Below are 16,700 nucleotides of genomic sequence, written 5' to 3' on the forward strand. Positions count from 1 at the left end.
GCGAGGCCGGGGTGACGGGAAAAAAGCTGAAGCATCACTATCTGAAGAAAGTAGAAAATAATTCAAGTATTGGTATTAACGAACTACCTCTGTTTAAACAGATCCTGTAAACTGTGAATAAACCATAAAGATGTAACGTTACATGATACCACCCCAGGTCTGGACTAGTGCTGCTATAACCACAGAGAAAGATGTCGACCAAATGTATAGCCTTTATCTGTATAAGTGTTCTTACAATTTTATGTAGAAACCTGAACTCATATATGTTTTCTTAATCACCTAAAGCAGCGAGCATCAATTTCTGTAGGCCATAACCTAGAACTACCTCGTGTAACGTTTAATGTACATAAAATAATCACACCATGTAGTAAATATAATGTTAGGTAACGAAAAGGTACTCGGACCGACTGTATTAAAGAAATGTGTAACGAAATTGAAATATATATGTGTGTTTAAATAACATCAAAATAAGGCGGAACATTATAAAAGTTCTGCATTCAAAAGTTAGCAACGCACGAGGAAAAAACCTTTGTGAATATATGCAAGGCCATTCTCCCTCCCACCCTACCAAGCCTGCCAGATAAGGAAGCTAAGGCCTGTGCCGCGCTCCCTCACCTCCCCCAACCAAGCTGGAGCCGCTTCAGAGAGTCAGAGGCCCCGGTACCGCACCCAAGGCCACAGCCCGCCACCTGTGTTATTTACAGCACGGTAATAAACCCACGTTTGAATCCAGTGATCTACCAGCACCCTCTCGTAAATTCCACAACCCCCCCTAGACCACCCCAAGAATCATGACCCCGTGCAAAGACGACCCCCATCACTGGGACAAGACACAGAGACCCGTTTATATAATAACTTCTAACGCGGCAGACAGACATGTATCATTCGGCTCAGGCCCCAGAGCCCAGCCCCTCGACCTAAAATACCGGTCAATAGGACACAGGTAAATCTCACCCCAACCGACAACCACCGGACCTCTCACGAGGTGCATTCCTCATGTGTTGCGTTTATTTTATAAGACAAACTGCTGAGCGATTTATTGATGAACTTAGATGTCGTTTCTTGAATAACTGCAGTGTGCATGGCCTAGGGCAAACGAGTCAGGAAAGGTATTCATCTTTGTCACAGGCTGCCCCAGCATACCAACACCGCTCGGATGACCTCAAGCTGGCCTGCCAGGCCCAACCCAACCCACGAGGCTGACCAGTGACGTCCTCACGCCAAAGACCAACCACGCTGCAGCAACACCTATAGTTAGTCGACGCCACCCAATCCCAATTAACTTGTGCCCCCTATAGTGTGTAGGTTCTGATGACGTTTTTTGTATTAGAAATACGCCTGTCTTTGCTATTGTCAGACAGAGCGCTCTCGGAGGTTGCAGAGTTCTTTGCATGCCCTATTCTTTGGATAAACTCCCACTTACGCTCACCCGCACTCTGTCTTGGTCTTATTCCTACTACGGGAGAGTCCCTTATTGTCTCTCATTGCGGGGAGGATCGTGCTGAAATTGGGGGCGCTTCCTTTCAACTTTCAAGATATTTGGGTAATGTAGTTTGAGCACAAGATTCACCTGTTTATGTAAGGGTTCTATGTGGCAGGAAGTTGGTGTTGGTGTATTGCTTTACCTGGGGCTGTATTCAGCGTTGTGCCATAAAGCACATCTCAATCAATGACATGAGAACTTTTTATATATTGAAATATTTCATCATAACAGTTTAAAACAACAATCCGTGATGCAGTGCGTAACACTCTAAAATACATACTAAATTTAAGCATTGGTTAATCTAGTAATATAATAAAGCGTAAGTGCAAGGTGCAAGCCCTGCTCTTCAATCTCATTCAAAACAATTTAAAACAATGATCCACAATAAAATGCATGATACTCTATAATATATACTATATGTAGACATCAGTTGAATAAAATAAGGTAATAAAGTGCAAGTGCAAACCCCATCAGTCGAGCTGGTTTCACAACATCTTAGTAGCAGCTACAATGTAAAGATCATAGACACAGAGTTGTTGATTTAGAATGATTACTGTCAATGCAGAGTGTTTTGAATTTAATCCTTGCATCCAATGGGAGGCAATGGAGAGATTTCAGAGCTGGAGAGATACGATCCCAGGACTTGTGGCCAAGGACAAATCTCGCCACCTGTTCTGGATTAGTTGCAGAGGGCAGAGAGTAGATGCAGGTAGATTTAGAAAGTGGCTGTTACAATAGTCCAAGCTAGAGAGAACTAGAGCTTGTTACAGTATTGATTAAAAACAGTGCACGCAAAGAGCAGACTTATGCTGTCAAGGTATGTTTCAAGTCGGTAGACAGTCTTAGCTCCTAAATATAATCAAACTGTTTGGAGAGCATGGCCGCCTTGAACCATGTGATGTCTTGATGCCTCGCCACTAGCCTTTTTAATCAGTTCTTTTGCTGCCTTTGTCATTCTCTCTGGTGACTCCCGCAGATGACCAAAATTCAACTTTAATATCTAAATCTGCAAATGCTTGAGCCAAGGGAGCTATCAGGATCCCTCCAGGGACATTAAATAGACTAATACTCCTCTACATTTGGATATAAACGGGTAGAATCCTATTCTTACCCAATAAAACAAGGGCTTTTGAGCCAATAATATCTGATATTGGGTTGAGATTGCATTCCAATCGCAAGCTAACTGAGGGTGAAGTGATGGGCTGCATAACTAGTAGTTTGAAAAATGTATTTTCTACTGTTTGTAGTGCTTGGATATTCATGGACCCCCATAACTTAGCACCACATGTAGATGAGGAGCAAGCTGGTAATCTGTGTAACTGAAGTACACTCCCCCCATGCACTGCGTTGAGTTTTCTAATACCACCACTATTTATTTCAAGAGTCACAACTGCTTTGATCATTTGATGGGACCATAGACAATTCTCAGAATGCTTGGTGCCTAAATAGTCATAGGTGGGCACCTGTTACAAGATAAGCCGTCAATATCAATAGATAATTTGGAACGCTTTGCCAACCTTTGTCTAAAGAACATGGTCTTATTTTATCCTTGGTTCAATTCAAGGTGCAACTCTTTGCACTTCTTATTGAACAAGGCCAAATGATCCTTTAGACACATTGGTTTAGTGGCTAGGAGGACAACGTAATCTGTGAAAAACAACCCTGGGAACATTTTGTTGACCATTTATGGAGGATCTTTGGTATTTGTGACTAGCTCCTCAATAACCTTGTTAATGTAGATACAAAAAAGAAAGGCAAGGAGCTAGCATACAGCCTTGCCATATTCCTCTCTTAACCCGGATAAGCTCTGTAAGTTCCCCTCCTAGTTCCCAGCACCTTGTTGTCTTCATATAGTGTCTTAATGGCAGCCAGTATATTCCCAGGGTTGTTCTATTTTGTTAGTAGGCGCCAGAGTTGTTTTTTTAGGAACACAATCCAAGGCAATTCAGAGATCTACAAAGATGGCTTACACCTTGGTTCTATTTAACATTGTGTGTTTCTCTTAAGATAAACTCAAGGTTGTAGATCTGGTCGAGCATGCTGGTGCCTTTCTGGAAACAAGCTTGTGAATGGTTTATTATTCTAGTGTCCTCTGCCCAGCTCTGAAGATGGCCAAGTATGGAGATTGGCCGATAGTTCCATGTTACGATTCTTTGTCCCTTTTAAAAAATCAGCACAATCTCTGCTTCCCGCCATGACTTTGGAACAACACCACCTTTTAGAGCTGCATTGAATCTTCAATGCAACACTGGTGCCCAGATCTGTACCTGGTCTTTAAAGAGGTCTATTACAATTTTGTCTCGGCAGGGTGTTTTTCTGCCCCACAGTCCCTTTGTTGCTTCCTTCACAGTTAGATGTAGAGACTCCCCAACCAAAGATGAGCTCGCAGAAGTTGTTGCAGCCGATGATAATTGGTCTGGCTTATCACAATACAGCTCAGCAAAGTTATTTTGCCAGATAGCCGGGTCAATTCTTGCAATGCAAGGCATCTGGGACATCCATTTCCTTCCCCACCACCATTTCCTAAAAGGAGCACGTGTCCCCATTTTTACAGGCAGTTAGCACATTTTGTTCCATCTATTCTTAATTAATTGGTCTTTCTTAGTTTTCACTACTTTTTAAAATAAAGAACTGCGAGTCTGCAGGCACAGTTTGTCTATTGGAGGCCCCTCCTTCAAGCAAAGAGCTAGTTTTCCTTTTGCTGATTTACAATTGTCATTGAACCATTTCTTCTTCCTGATTGCAAGTTGCTTTATCCTTCCAGCTGGGTTTGTAAGTAATGGGTATAAGTTCTAGCCCATGTCATGATAATTGTCCAGGATAGTCTGATATTGAGCCCTTTGTTTACAAATAGCAGCTATATTTGCTACTATGGCTCTATAAATACCAGATATGAGAGTGGAAAAATCGATGGAGGACAATTTGACACAAGACCTGACATGACCCCCACTATTGCTACAATGGCACTCCCCTCCTCGGTATTTCCATGAAAGTACCCCCCATGAACAGTTACCCGTATTGGGTTATGGTCGCTCTCTGTTTTTTAAGAAATTCCATATCAACCACTTTATTGTTTGAAAGCATGAGCATTTTAATCTAGGCAAAGCTTTCAGGCTAGATGTAACAAACTGTCATTGCATATTTTGTAGTGAATATACATACAACAACTTGAAAGTAGAATTTTAGAGGGAGATTTTTGTCAGTGATCCTTTTCCAAATGTGCAGTCTCCAAAGGTAATCCAAAAAAACATGAAAGTGATCAAAAAAGGAGAGTACAACATGCAAGAAAGAAAATATTTTTATTTGCAAATACAGCTTGGAGAAGTGGACAGCTCTGCAGAACGGTACCAGAAAACATCTGAACAAGCCTATTAGGGGCTACAGTATTTAAGGAGAAAAACCGTAAAAGTAACATATTCAATTGGCTACTCATCATCAAGCCTCTAAAGAACATTATACATTAAACATTATTATAGGGTGTTTCCTTTCTCATGACCATTAAAAATACCACCACCCAAACATGACAATAATTTCATAGTCATCACAAAAGGTTGGGTTGCCATTGGTTATAACTCTTCATGGTGCAATTGATAAAAAACACTCTACCCTAATTGGATATTGACTAATGACTCAGCTTGTACAGAGGCATCCTACGGAGACAGGCCAATCATATAGTGAGTGGAAATCAGTGATGTCAAAATTGTGTTGCATTCCTTGGAATACCACAATCCCTTCCCTGTGATTGGCCCTTTGGCCTTCCGCTCCTTGAACCTACAACTCCCTTTGCGATACACTTTACAATATATGGATCTGACCTTCTAGATATCTTCTCACAATAAATAGCTATGAAAAAACGTGTGTGTATACCTGCTCCTGGAAATTAATTTCTTCAATGTATTTGTGGCATCACAACAAGTTTACCTCTGAACCAAATGCCCTGCTCGGAGTGGGGTCAGTGTGCTCATATCACAGTTCTTGAATTTGGCAATGCTACTGTGTGGGCTTTCTAGTGTGTCTCACTATGTCCTTCACAACCATTATGTATTCATTGGCTACTATCTGGGAAGGAACCTGCTGTCTCAAGTCTCATTTCAGGCTCCTGAGAACTTTCTCTCTTGCAACAATTATCTGAACACTGTTCTACATCTCATGTCATCCTGACCCTGGCTGCATGGAGCTTTCTGTACAACAGAAAGCTGCATGGAGCTTTCTGTACAACAGCAGAAATAAAACTTCAATTAAATGATCATATCTAAGAAATTAGGCCTAGTATACTAGAATGGCATGGCAAAATCTACAATATTTAACAATGGGGTATTCTAACATGACAGACATGTTGCTCAATACATCAACTAAAAACTACACTTGCCAAAACTCACTCTACACAGTCCAAAATAATCCAAACTATATAACCTTTTCTAATAATATAAGTGTGATAGAAAGAATATTAATTATTTGCTGCACATGTGTTTTTCTTTGCAGCACACAGCCTGGGAGCTTCGTCAAGTTTAGCAAAACTACATCTACTCTAAATACAATATCACACCATGGAAAGCACATGACACCTACGTTACTACCAGGGTTCCGATGCCTGGCTAAATGAGTTTTCTTATCTTGTACTTTTGCACAGTTTTAGGAAGTTGGACCTGCATATTTACACCCCCCATAGGTTAATTTATTAACTAATAACTCCTTCTTCTTCCAATCCCAATCATGCTTTGGAATTAATATCTTACAGACACCATGAGAGCTTTCTCCCTGTGCTGGGTACTCCACAGGTGACCAGGTCATAACAGTGCAATATCCAGTTAACTCACAAATCATCTACCACCAAGATTCACTTCCTTGATGTTAAGATAAGAACCGATGGAGATGGATTCAGCACCAATTCATATCGAAAGGAGACTGACAGAAATAATTTACTACATCGCTTAAGTTTTCACCAACCAAGCCTCATCCAGAATGTACCTTTTAGCCAGTTATTACGAGTCAAGAGAATAGTAAGCGACCCAAAAGACTATATCAAAGAACATACAAAACATACACCATGTGCCATACATTTTTAGCACAGGGATAAACAAATGCTGATATAGACAGACAACAGCAAGGATAAACCCACTCAATCGCGAAACCCTTCTGTCCACCAGCAAGGAGACCACGGACACTCAAAGGTTGGTGTATGTCTCTACATTTTCACTCCAGAGTCACCAGATCAAGAAGGTCATTCAAAGGAACTGGCAAATACTCACTTGTGATCAGAGGGTGCAACACCTCTTCAAAGAACCACTGATATTTGTTTATCCAAGGAGCAGGAATCTCAGAGACAAACTTGTCTCCACATGACCACCAATCAAGAGTACCGGCACACAACGAGTTGGAACTTTCCCATGTCTACACTGTGCACATTGTACCTTTGTCATAAAAGGAGATACCATTAACCACTCCCGAACAGGCCAGAAAATCAAGCTTATACATTACGCAACATGCGATATCACCACTATCATTTATGTAATAAAATGTCCATGTGTTCTGCACTATGTAGGCAAATCCAAAAGAATGGTTAAAACAAGATGGAATGAACATTGATCTTGTATAGAAAATTCCAACATGTATTCCAGAGTGGCCAGACACTGGTTGGAGCAAAACATAACCTAACACAGATTAGATTCCAAATCCTGGACGTTGTCAGCACATATAACCCTCATGAAGATATGAACCTTAAACCCAATCGAAGGGAAACCTTTTGGATCGATCAACTTGAATGCTTAAGTCCATCTGGCATCAATGAACAAGATAAATTCTTGTGTTACATTTGAACATGTTGATTCACTTAAGAGTACTCTCTTTTGACTGGCAGATGCTTGTTCACATTATACGGTTTGGGAAGTGTCGCACCTGCTCTGGACATATCATACTATACAGAGATGTAAAAACATCAAACGAGATTGTGCACCATAATGGTACTGAGTGAACACCTGTATTGCACGTGACATGTTTTACTGTGTACGAACATGATAACAAAATGTATGATTTTGTCTCACTATGGCGTACACTTATAACTTTCATACTGCAATTGTGCCTTAATATTCTTATTCAGGCTTTAAGCCTATTATATTTACACACATCCCTCATTTATATTTCCTTTTACCCCGTTGGTTATATTTTAATTATTTTTTCATCCCTAATTACTATTTCACACAAAGCGTTACCTCTCATGATAATGATATGTGTCATCATGACACCAGAAAGCTTGGTCACACACAGCAATTATTTGAGGCACTTCACTATCAAAATGATAGAGTTTTGCAAGTTTCCAGCTCTGTAGGTTTAATTGAATTCATTTTCTGCAAGACACACTAGTAAGGTACTGTTTATGAGCCATCTTAACTCACATATTCACATTGAAGTTAATATGCATCCTGCTCAGTCTACGTGTCCCGACCCAGGCTTAAAAGCTGGGGTTGGGACGTGAGGTGCCTGGATTGCAGACACACCCCTGGTGTGCCAGTCCAGGCGTCTCCTGCAGGTGCCATGGCAACACAATAAATACAGCTGACTGGACAATGCATGCGCGCTCTTCATTCTGAAAACGCTTCCATGGCAACAGTTAGGTAAACTATGGGCTCAGATGTTCTTGACAATGTTCCTTTTTACCATTTGATACAGACAGTGATGGAAGAATCGTATTCTTTTATTACACTATAGACTCAACTTGGAGCTTCAGATTGGAGTGCAATCACTAAACTAAGCGCGTGTCGCACACAAATGCGTGAGATACGTGAGTAAAATGCTCGTTTCTTTATTTATGTCAGCAGAAAGTATGCAAGCAGCATTTACGGGACTGACCCAGTCTTGCATTATTTATTTTTAGGTGATCTTCAATCTACATAAAACATTTGCATATGTAGACGCCCCCTAGAACAGTGGGCAGCCAGATTAAGGTACTCACACATGCATTAATAACACATTCATGGTGACTGTACAATTCAGTTGTTTTCTCATTTCCACTTTCGTTTTTCTTCTGTTTTCCTTTTTTGTTCGATTCATTAATGCTTTGCTACTGGACACTCACTAACGGTATGTACATATTATTTCTTTATATGCCAATACTATGCAATGGATATGTGTATTACCATATGACTATCTGATTATATATATATTTCTGTGATGCTGTTTGGTTACGATTTACTGTACTAAAGAGAGTATAGCCCTAAAGAAGGAGTTCACACTCCGAAATGCATTGGCAATACATTTCACAATTGCATTCTTAGCCAAGTCGGCTGCTTCTCCTATTTACAATACAATGTAAAAGAAACTTTTTGTATTCCATAAATTACATCAGCCTTCTGGAGTACGATTTGAACACATACTGCAGCGAGACGACAAATGTTCATCACTGCCTTGCTAAAAACATGTTCAAAATCTGGTCAGGTAACCTCAAAAGAGGGACTACATGAGAGTTACTGTTTAGCCAAGTGTGTTACACCCACTTCATTTTCCTTTTGTCATAACTGTGCAATAACCATTGCCATTACAATCTATCCAATGTTCAGTGTAATTCTCAGGAGGTGAATTAGAGAGTGCCATTGGGGACCAATTGGATTTCCCACTCTGAACCATAGGGTGCTCAAGCTCACCATTCCACTTATCTGTCTGTGCATGAACTTGTCTCGAGAGAGGTATGGAAGTGTCATAGGGATTCTTTAGTGTTGCAGACATCATGGATGACCCCTTAGCCCATCTGTAGCAACCCAAAAAAAAAGTGGAGGGCACAAAGAGCAATGCACACTAATACAAGGAAAGGAATTAGCACTTTTACAACATTACTTAATCAGGTGGGCAACCAAGAAAATGTTATTGTACCAGTCCTCTTCAACCACCCTGCTGCTTTCTTTTTCCATAGCAGTGTGGAATGTGTGCAGTGCAATGATAGTTTCAGTGAAGCTGCCATTCTCAGCATTGTTTGAGGGTACAAAAGAGCAGCAGGATCTTCCTATCCTCGCACACACTTCTCCTTCTATGGGTGTTATGAGGTTGAGGACATACCAAAATGCAGGGTGGTCAACCTAATGGCCCGAGTTATTCCCTGATCACATTTAAACCTTGCTCTCTACCATTTGCCAGATACAACAACTCCATTTGGCAATGGCTGCTGTCTGGATACCTGGTACAAGAAGTGGCATAAAAATGTTGCAGTCTTGCTAAAAAAGCTGAAATTCCATAGGTATTCCGGCCAGTCTAGCAGATGATTCCTGTGAAAAGTAGTTACTGTTGCGATGGCTTCTTTGTAAGTTCAGGGACCAACTAGACCTTCTATGATACAGATGTTCAATATCAATATGATCCGCAAATGACACAACATCTGAATGCAGTGACACCAGTGCTGGTGAATGCAGAGTAACAAGGGAACAAACTCCTGCCCAGTGTGGTGGATGTTGGGTACAGGCTTGGGTGCCACACTCCCAGTACATGTCCATTAGTGTTGATGTTCCTCCGAATAGGCACAAGAGATCCATTTTTGTTGTGCACTTCTTGTTCGCTCCAGGTTTAACACTACCCCTGGATCTGAATCACAAGGAATATTGAGTATTTCAATGGATTGTTTTTTTCATCTATCCAAGTTATTTTCCGTGCATTACATTCCCAAATACTAAAGCAAGTCTTGTTCTTGTTCTTGTTCATGTGCATGGCTACTTCTTCTGAAAATCCTACCAATTATTCTGCTATACACTCAATTAGCCCTTCTACCCACTGAGCCTGGTAGAAAATGCACCCTCTATGGGAAATTGTGGTCTTGTCCTACTCCAATGCAACTCATGTCCTGTTGCATTCTCACAAGAAAGTGTGAATTGTGTGGTAAATGATAGCTCCCCTCTCCTTGGTCCCTTTATTTCATAATGTAATACAATGTCCTTAGTTTCTTCCCATTTCTGCCATTTTGTTTAGCTTTATGTAATTATCTCCATAAACAATATCGCCTTCTTTCACCCACTGTACCCAGACCCTATCTCCCTGGAACATCCCCCTAACCCTGCATAAAGCCATGTGGACCAAACAGTGTGCTGTGTGATAATTCTGGTGGAGTTATCAGTGATCTCCCGGTGGTGGCCTCCTCCCATGTGGCCAGGGGACATCAGCTGCTACATGGATAATCCCTCCATTGAAAACAGAAAATTGTAACACTCCCAAAACTATGGTCACTCCATTATCTTCCCGAGAGAATATTAGACCATCTGAAGAGCCAATAAAGGCCTCTTTTTTCAGGACACCTGACAAGAAAAATAACAACTTTACTGATTCCCCACTAACAAGAAACGTTTCTTGTCCCTCAGAGACAGAAAACTGTGAAGTTTCTCAGTCCCCAAATGTCCTAATCCCCACTTTGGACAATACTCCCACTACATGTAGGGAAGATAGATTTACCCCTGAATAGAGACCATCATCTCCCATAGGAGATGGGCAAGAACTCTAATGGGAAAAATGTTGTTTACCTTCAGGGCATTGCCCTTTAGACCAGGAGGAACAAATATCACCCACCCCAGAGACATCCCTTGGTGGTTAACAGGGAATACGTTTTGATGCTAGGCCCTGAAGACCCTTTGCATATGGAAACAAGGCATTATCACCATACACTAGTGATACGACAGGCACAAGGTTCAATTTCCAAGTACTAGGGTTTATTGCAAAGCAAATATATTCTCAGTCGGCCGACTGGGTCTAATGTCTCACAACGTGTGTCACCGAGACTTTGTGAGACTCAAGAGAGCGAACATTCTACAACAGTATAATATATATATAAAAGGACAATCATACAATCTCTTTGTGACACATCAAAACCGGCCATAATGTATCTTCTTGAGCTGGGGTTCAGTAATTGACAATTATGACAAATATGACACATTATGACATGTCTCTTATTTAATCTATATTACTCGTTTTAGCACCAAATGCAATTTGCAGTAAGCAGACATAGTTCTTTGTTATGAAGAACATAAGGCACTTGTTCAGCAAGGATACTGTGTTCGTAGGAGAGACACATTCCAAAGCGTGTTTTCTACTGGTTTCTATTCGTGAACTATGGGTCAGCCTGATCTAAGGAGAGCTCCGAAGGGGGGGCCGCTAGGAAAGTATAATTCATGTTTAACGGCCTGTTTCTACAGTTTCAGCGAGACCGGCCGGCACCTGGGGGGCTGATTAAATGCCTCTCTGCTCGCCTTCAAGGACTTGTGAGGGAGGAAAACAATGTATTTCTGTACTGTTTGGCATTTTTGTTTGGGCCGGTCTCTCAACATGTAGACTGTGGCCTCACTCTGTCCATGAGCTTTCAGAATAGAATACATTTTGCAAAGCGTTGAACAAAAGGAAGAGAAAGCAAATGGCGGATGTTACGGCAAAAAATGGACACCCTATGGTTATGGTGACGATTCTCTGTTGGTGATGTAGGGCATATGATGCGATTGGTTTTCGGCCAACATAATATACCTTCTATACTTTGTTAGGGTAGTTTCTAGACTTACATTGACTCCAAGGAAAAAGGGGGTGAAAACAAAGTTATAGTCTCTATGCTACCCCATTTCCTCCCTTAGATCAGCAATTATGTTTATCTTGTGAGGAGCATGGTCATCCAATGAGGTATTGCCCCTTGAATAGAATTGATCTCCTCACTATTCCATCGTTAAAATATCCTGGTCAGGATGAACAAGGTAAGGAAATAATGGCTGAACCATCTTATGCAAGTATCCTCTATACCCAAACCAGTGAAATGCTACCAGAGGGGAAGACAAATTAGAACAGGAGACAGACTCATGTTTTCCTATACACTGGGCCAAAGCCACTCATAGAATTCCTGCTGCCTAGAGGAAAAGGCTATTTGGGCCTAATTGGAAACTTGGAGTAAGGGGTGCGCAGTAAGAACAGACGATAAAATAGAGAGTAGGTTGTGTTCATGGCCTCAGTGAGAGACACCCACAAACACAAATCCCCATCCCAATCTTTGGAAAATAACTATATATTGTGGTAGCCATAATCCCTGATCTATCGGTTCAACTCGGTATAGGCTGTGGGGTTGCCCATTTTAACCAATGAGTGTCACTGGTGGCTCATATGGGAATATGAATGTACAGGCTAGACTCCCCCACCTAAAGGAACCATCTAACCCACGAGTAAAAAAAAACTGCCTTGCTTCCATAAGGACAGGCACATTTTGGGAATGTTAATCACTCTCTAGATCTGTATTCCCCTATTGATCCCATGGGAAAAGAGGGATTGGTACTAAAATACCCTTTTTTGGAACAGGAAACGAAATTCAAAGGAAACACCATTCTCCCAGGGGAAGCCCCTATTCATAATCAAAAAAGGAGCCCTTATGCAGGAAGTCTGGTTTTAAGGGGAAGGGTATGTGATGAATTTGATTGAGTCATCACTGATCCCCTGGCGGTAACATCCTCACATGCGGCCAGGGGACAGCAGCCGCTACCTGATCTGGACCCTGGAAGCAGCTATATAAGGGAGGATCACATGGGAGGAAACAGCCTCTGGGGCAATATCATGGATCCATTGGATGATACATGGTATCCCCCATGTGCCCATGAAGAAGACCCCTTGATACCCAATACCCTAATGGCCTGTTGCCATACATCTATACCCCCCTTCAGGGAAAATAGAACAACCTTTTCCCAAAACTCTATAGGCCAAACCTCCATCCCTGGTCTAAAATGTAAAAGCTCCAAGACTACAATTTTCAGTTTTAATTATTCACCATATAGAATTGGATCATCATACAAAACTGTTGAAAGTGATTTACCAAACAGTCTGTATTAATCAACATCAATGGACTCCTTTTCTCAAAATCACCCAACTACTGAGACGAGGAGGAAGGAAAGAACAATGCAGAGTAGATAGCGCCTTGAGCTCAAAGAGTGTTCTCGCTGTTTTCAAAATGCACCTATGCGCAGGACATTTAAAGATCAAAAGCAAATTCAAAGAAGCTGCTGCTGTTTCTGAGAAGTTGTACCTCTCCATGAGGCTTGTGGAGCTTGGAAGCAAGAACCGGTGTGGCGGTGCATAGCGGCTCGACAGTGAGGAATTAGTGAAACACTGAGTGGACAGGAAACACTGAAGACATGCCAGGAGCCTGAGGAAGACTGCTTGGCATTCAGCAACTGAAGAAAGCAGGGTTTCACCTATCAGGGACCTGAAGTCAGACAGGCGTGCCAAAGCAAATCTGTGAGAGAGACCGGAACAACATGAAAGCAGTCCAGAGTGGAAAGCAGGAAATGCAGCATTAACCTTATAAGCGTGAACAGACCAAAGATTCCACACAGAGCCAGTGAGTCAACCCAGGCATAGTGGGGACCCAGGGCGTTTTCGGTGACTGCACCAAATACAAAGCAAATCAATTAAAGCATCAGGAACAGAGACAACAAAGAAACTGATTGAAATCCTAGAAAGCATGTTACAAATAAGCAACACAGCCATTTATGAGAGTATGGAAAGCAGATATGGGGTAACCCAAATCGAATGATGAAACAAGGAGATGTAATATACAAAAATGTGTACAGGGACCTACTTCAAGCCAATGGAAGAATGGGCACACTAGTGAAAAGTATTGCATCTGTTAAGCATTTCCACAAAATGTATGTGGAGATGTCGAAAAGGTCCTGATGGGCTGGGCAATGTTGCCTTAATTGTTTTCAACATATGACCATTGTTATAACATTGGCAAGTCACACAATTAATAATTAACTTTGCCACATGTTCCTTCAAATTTGGGATAAACCACTCTTCTTGGACATCTGCTAGATTGTACTCTTTGGAGGTGTGTGCTGGGTAATGCAAATGTTCAAGGGCAATTCAAATTAATTCTTAGGGCATGACTACCTCTTCTGAAGAGTTTTGTCTCCATAATAAATATGTGTGGGATAAAGAACACCCTCTCTTTGTCCATAGTGCATGTTCTTGCTGAGGAGCTCACCCCTGTAACTATATTATTTTTGCCATAGATAGGGCATTGTAGGGTTCAGCAATTGTTACTTGCTGCAGTGAAATATGTGTAAGTGTGGGACCTTTTTCTGTAACATGTGGTCAATTTGCTGATTCTTTTGCTGCTGTGCCTGCTACATCATTGCCTTGAGATATTAAGTCTGTACCTCTTTGTATGGTCTGCACATTTCACTATTGCTAACGCCGAAGTAAGTGGCAGTGCTTTTATCATTCTGGAAAGTAAATCTGCATGTTGCTGCCATTTGATTTTTGAACCCTCTCCTCTTCCATCTTGACAACCTGAATCCACTGTTGACGCAACATATGCTGAATATAAAGATATGGTTGCAAAGCATCCTTTTGATATTTGTACTGCTTGTATTAATTAGATTTCCTGTCAAGCACTGTAAGTGGTCAATGCATGCGTTAGTGCACCATTCAATGTCATCATTGTCTTGGTAGCTACTGTGTCAACCAAAAATGAAAATTTGTTGTCACTTATCTTCACTGCAACCTCTGGTTCCTCTTCCGCCTTTGCAGTTATGGAATGGACTGGGCATGTTGGAGCCCCTTGTGGGCTATCCTTTTGAGTATTTGTTTCTGTGCCTGGGAATGTGAAAGGATTTTCGCCAAACACTCCCATTCCTGCATAGTGTTATACTTCACCTTGGGGGTCACACCTTTTTTTCCTATTGCAGACCAGGGGCTTGTGCTTGGAGAGGATTTGATGGTGAGTATTGGAACAACTGCTGCTGTTGGACAGTATTCTGTATAGTTTGGGCACCTGGGGGCATCTGGGTAACTGAGGGCACCTGCTGTGGAAGGTGGGCAACTGGGGGCATCTGTTGGGGTTGCATCTCTGGATGTGTGGGATATGTTATAGTCTGGTATGTAGAGCTACCACCAGGGTCATACAGTACTTGATTTCTGCTCCTACACTCTCTTGCAAAGTGTCCCATTCTCTCACAAATCTAGCACGCTTCTGTAGAGCTGGTCTCGCTCCTCCATATTCTGAATCCAGTCCCTCTTTAATATATGGGAGGGTCTTATTTCTGAGACTATTCCATCCTCTTGTTGCATTTCATAATGTATTATCGGTAGGGTGTCTAATAGCACCTGGGTTTTGAAAAACAGATCCTGTTGACTATCTGGGATTTGAAGTTGGGAGAATAATATCTCTTTAATGTTAAATATTCCGTTAGAATCAAAGACTTCAATAATTCTGATTTCCCCTTCTGGTGGGATGACAATTATTAGCATGGGTTCTCAAGTTTTATCAATTGAGTCAGATCCCCCGCTGACACCATATGTAGGGGGGCATGGTATCACAAGTATGACACTGACATAAAGGATACCATTTGTACAACCATTATTAACTTTGTGGGGTTTGAAAAACTCCTATTTTGCTCTATAACTAGGATGGGAGTCGTCTTGACCATCAAGTAATAAAGGAAACAGTCTTAGTCATGTCTGTCAAATAAAAATGGCCTATAGTAATAAAACCTAATGCCTGCCCTATCTCTTGTACAAGAAAGTCTGTAAAGGAGGTTTGTATATAAAAGGGATATCAGTGTTCAACAAAGAAAAATTTGGATGAATCAGCTCTTCTCCCCATGTTTAGACAGCACGGAATAAGGCAGTTTCTATAGGTGCGATGACACTCTTTGGCTCGGACTTTAACACTGAAACAACATGGATCGATGCCCACCTGGCCTTCCACGTTAAAGGCTCTTGTTCCAATGGCCCCCCTCTGCCAGGCTCAGACCTTGCATAGTTCAACGTTGGTATACCTCTGTTGGGCTCAGATCTTTCACACTTCAAAGTTGGTCCCCCTCTGCCCGGCTCAGACCTTTCACATGTCCACGTTGCTCCCCCTCTGCCAGGCTCAGACCTTGTACACTTCCAAGTTGGTCCCCCTCTGCCGGTCTGAGACCTTTCACAGTTCAACAACACTTGCCAAGGCTCCATTCCCCAAGCTTTTTACATGTCAGGTCTCTCTCAGTTGGGCTCAGACCCCTTTTTTGAATGCCGAAGACTTTTGAATGTGCAGTCTTCCTTTACAGACCACAACAGGAATGTGTTACAGTCGTTTCATCTACAAATTTTCCATCGAGAGCCTTTCCATCGAAAAATGTTAATTGAAACATGTTTCCATCGAAAATATCTTTCAATGAACATTTTTCGATGGAAAGGCTCTCGGTAGAAAATAGATGTATGCGTATTTTGGTGGGGATAA

Source organism: Ambystoma mexicanum, chromosome 12 (genome assembly GCF_040938575.1).
Source record: "Ambystoma mexicanum isolate Mex_15411 chromosome 12, UKY_AmexF1_1, whole genome shotgun sequence".
NCBI lineage: Eukaryota > Metazoa > Chordata > Amphibia > Caudata > Ambystomatidae > Ambystoma > Ambystoma mexicanum.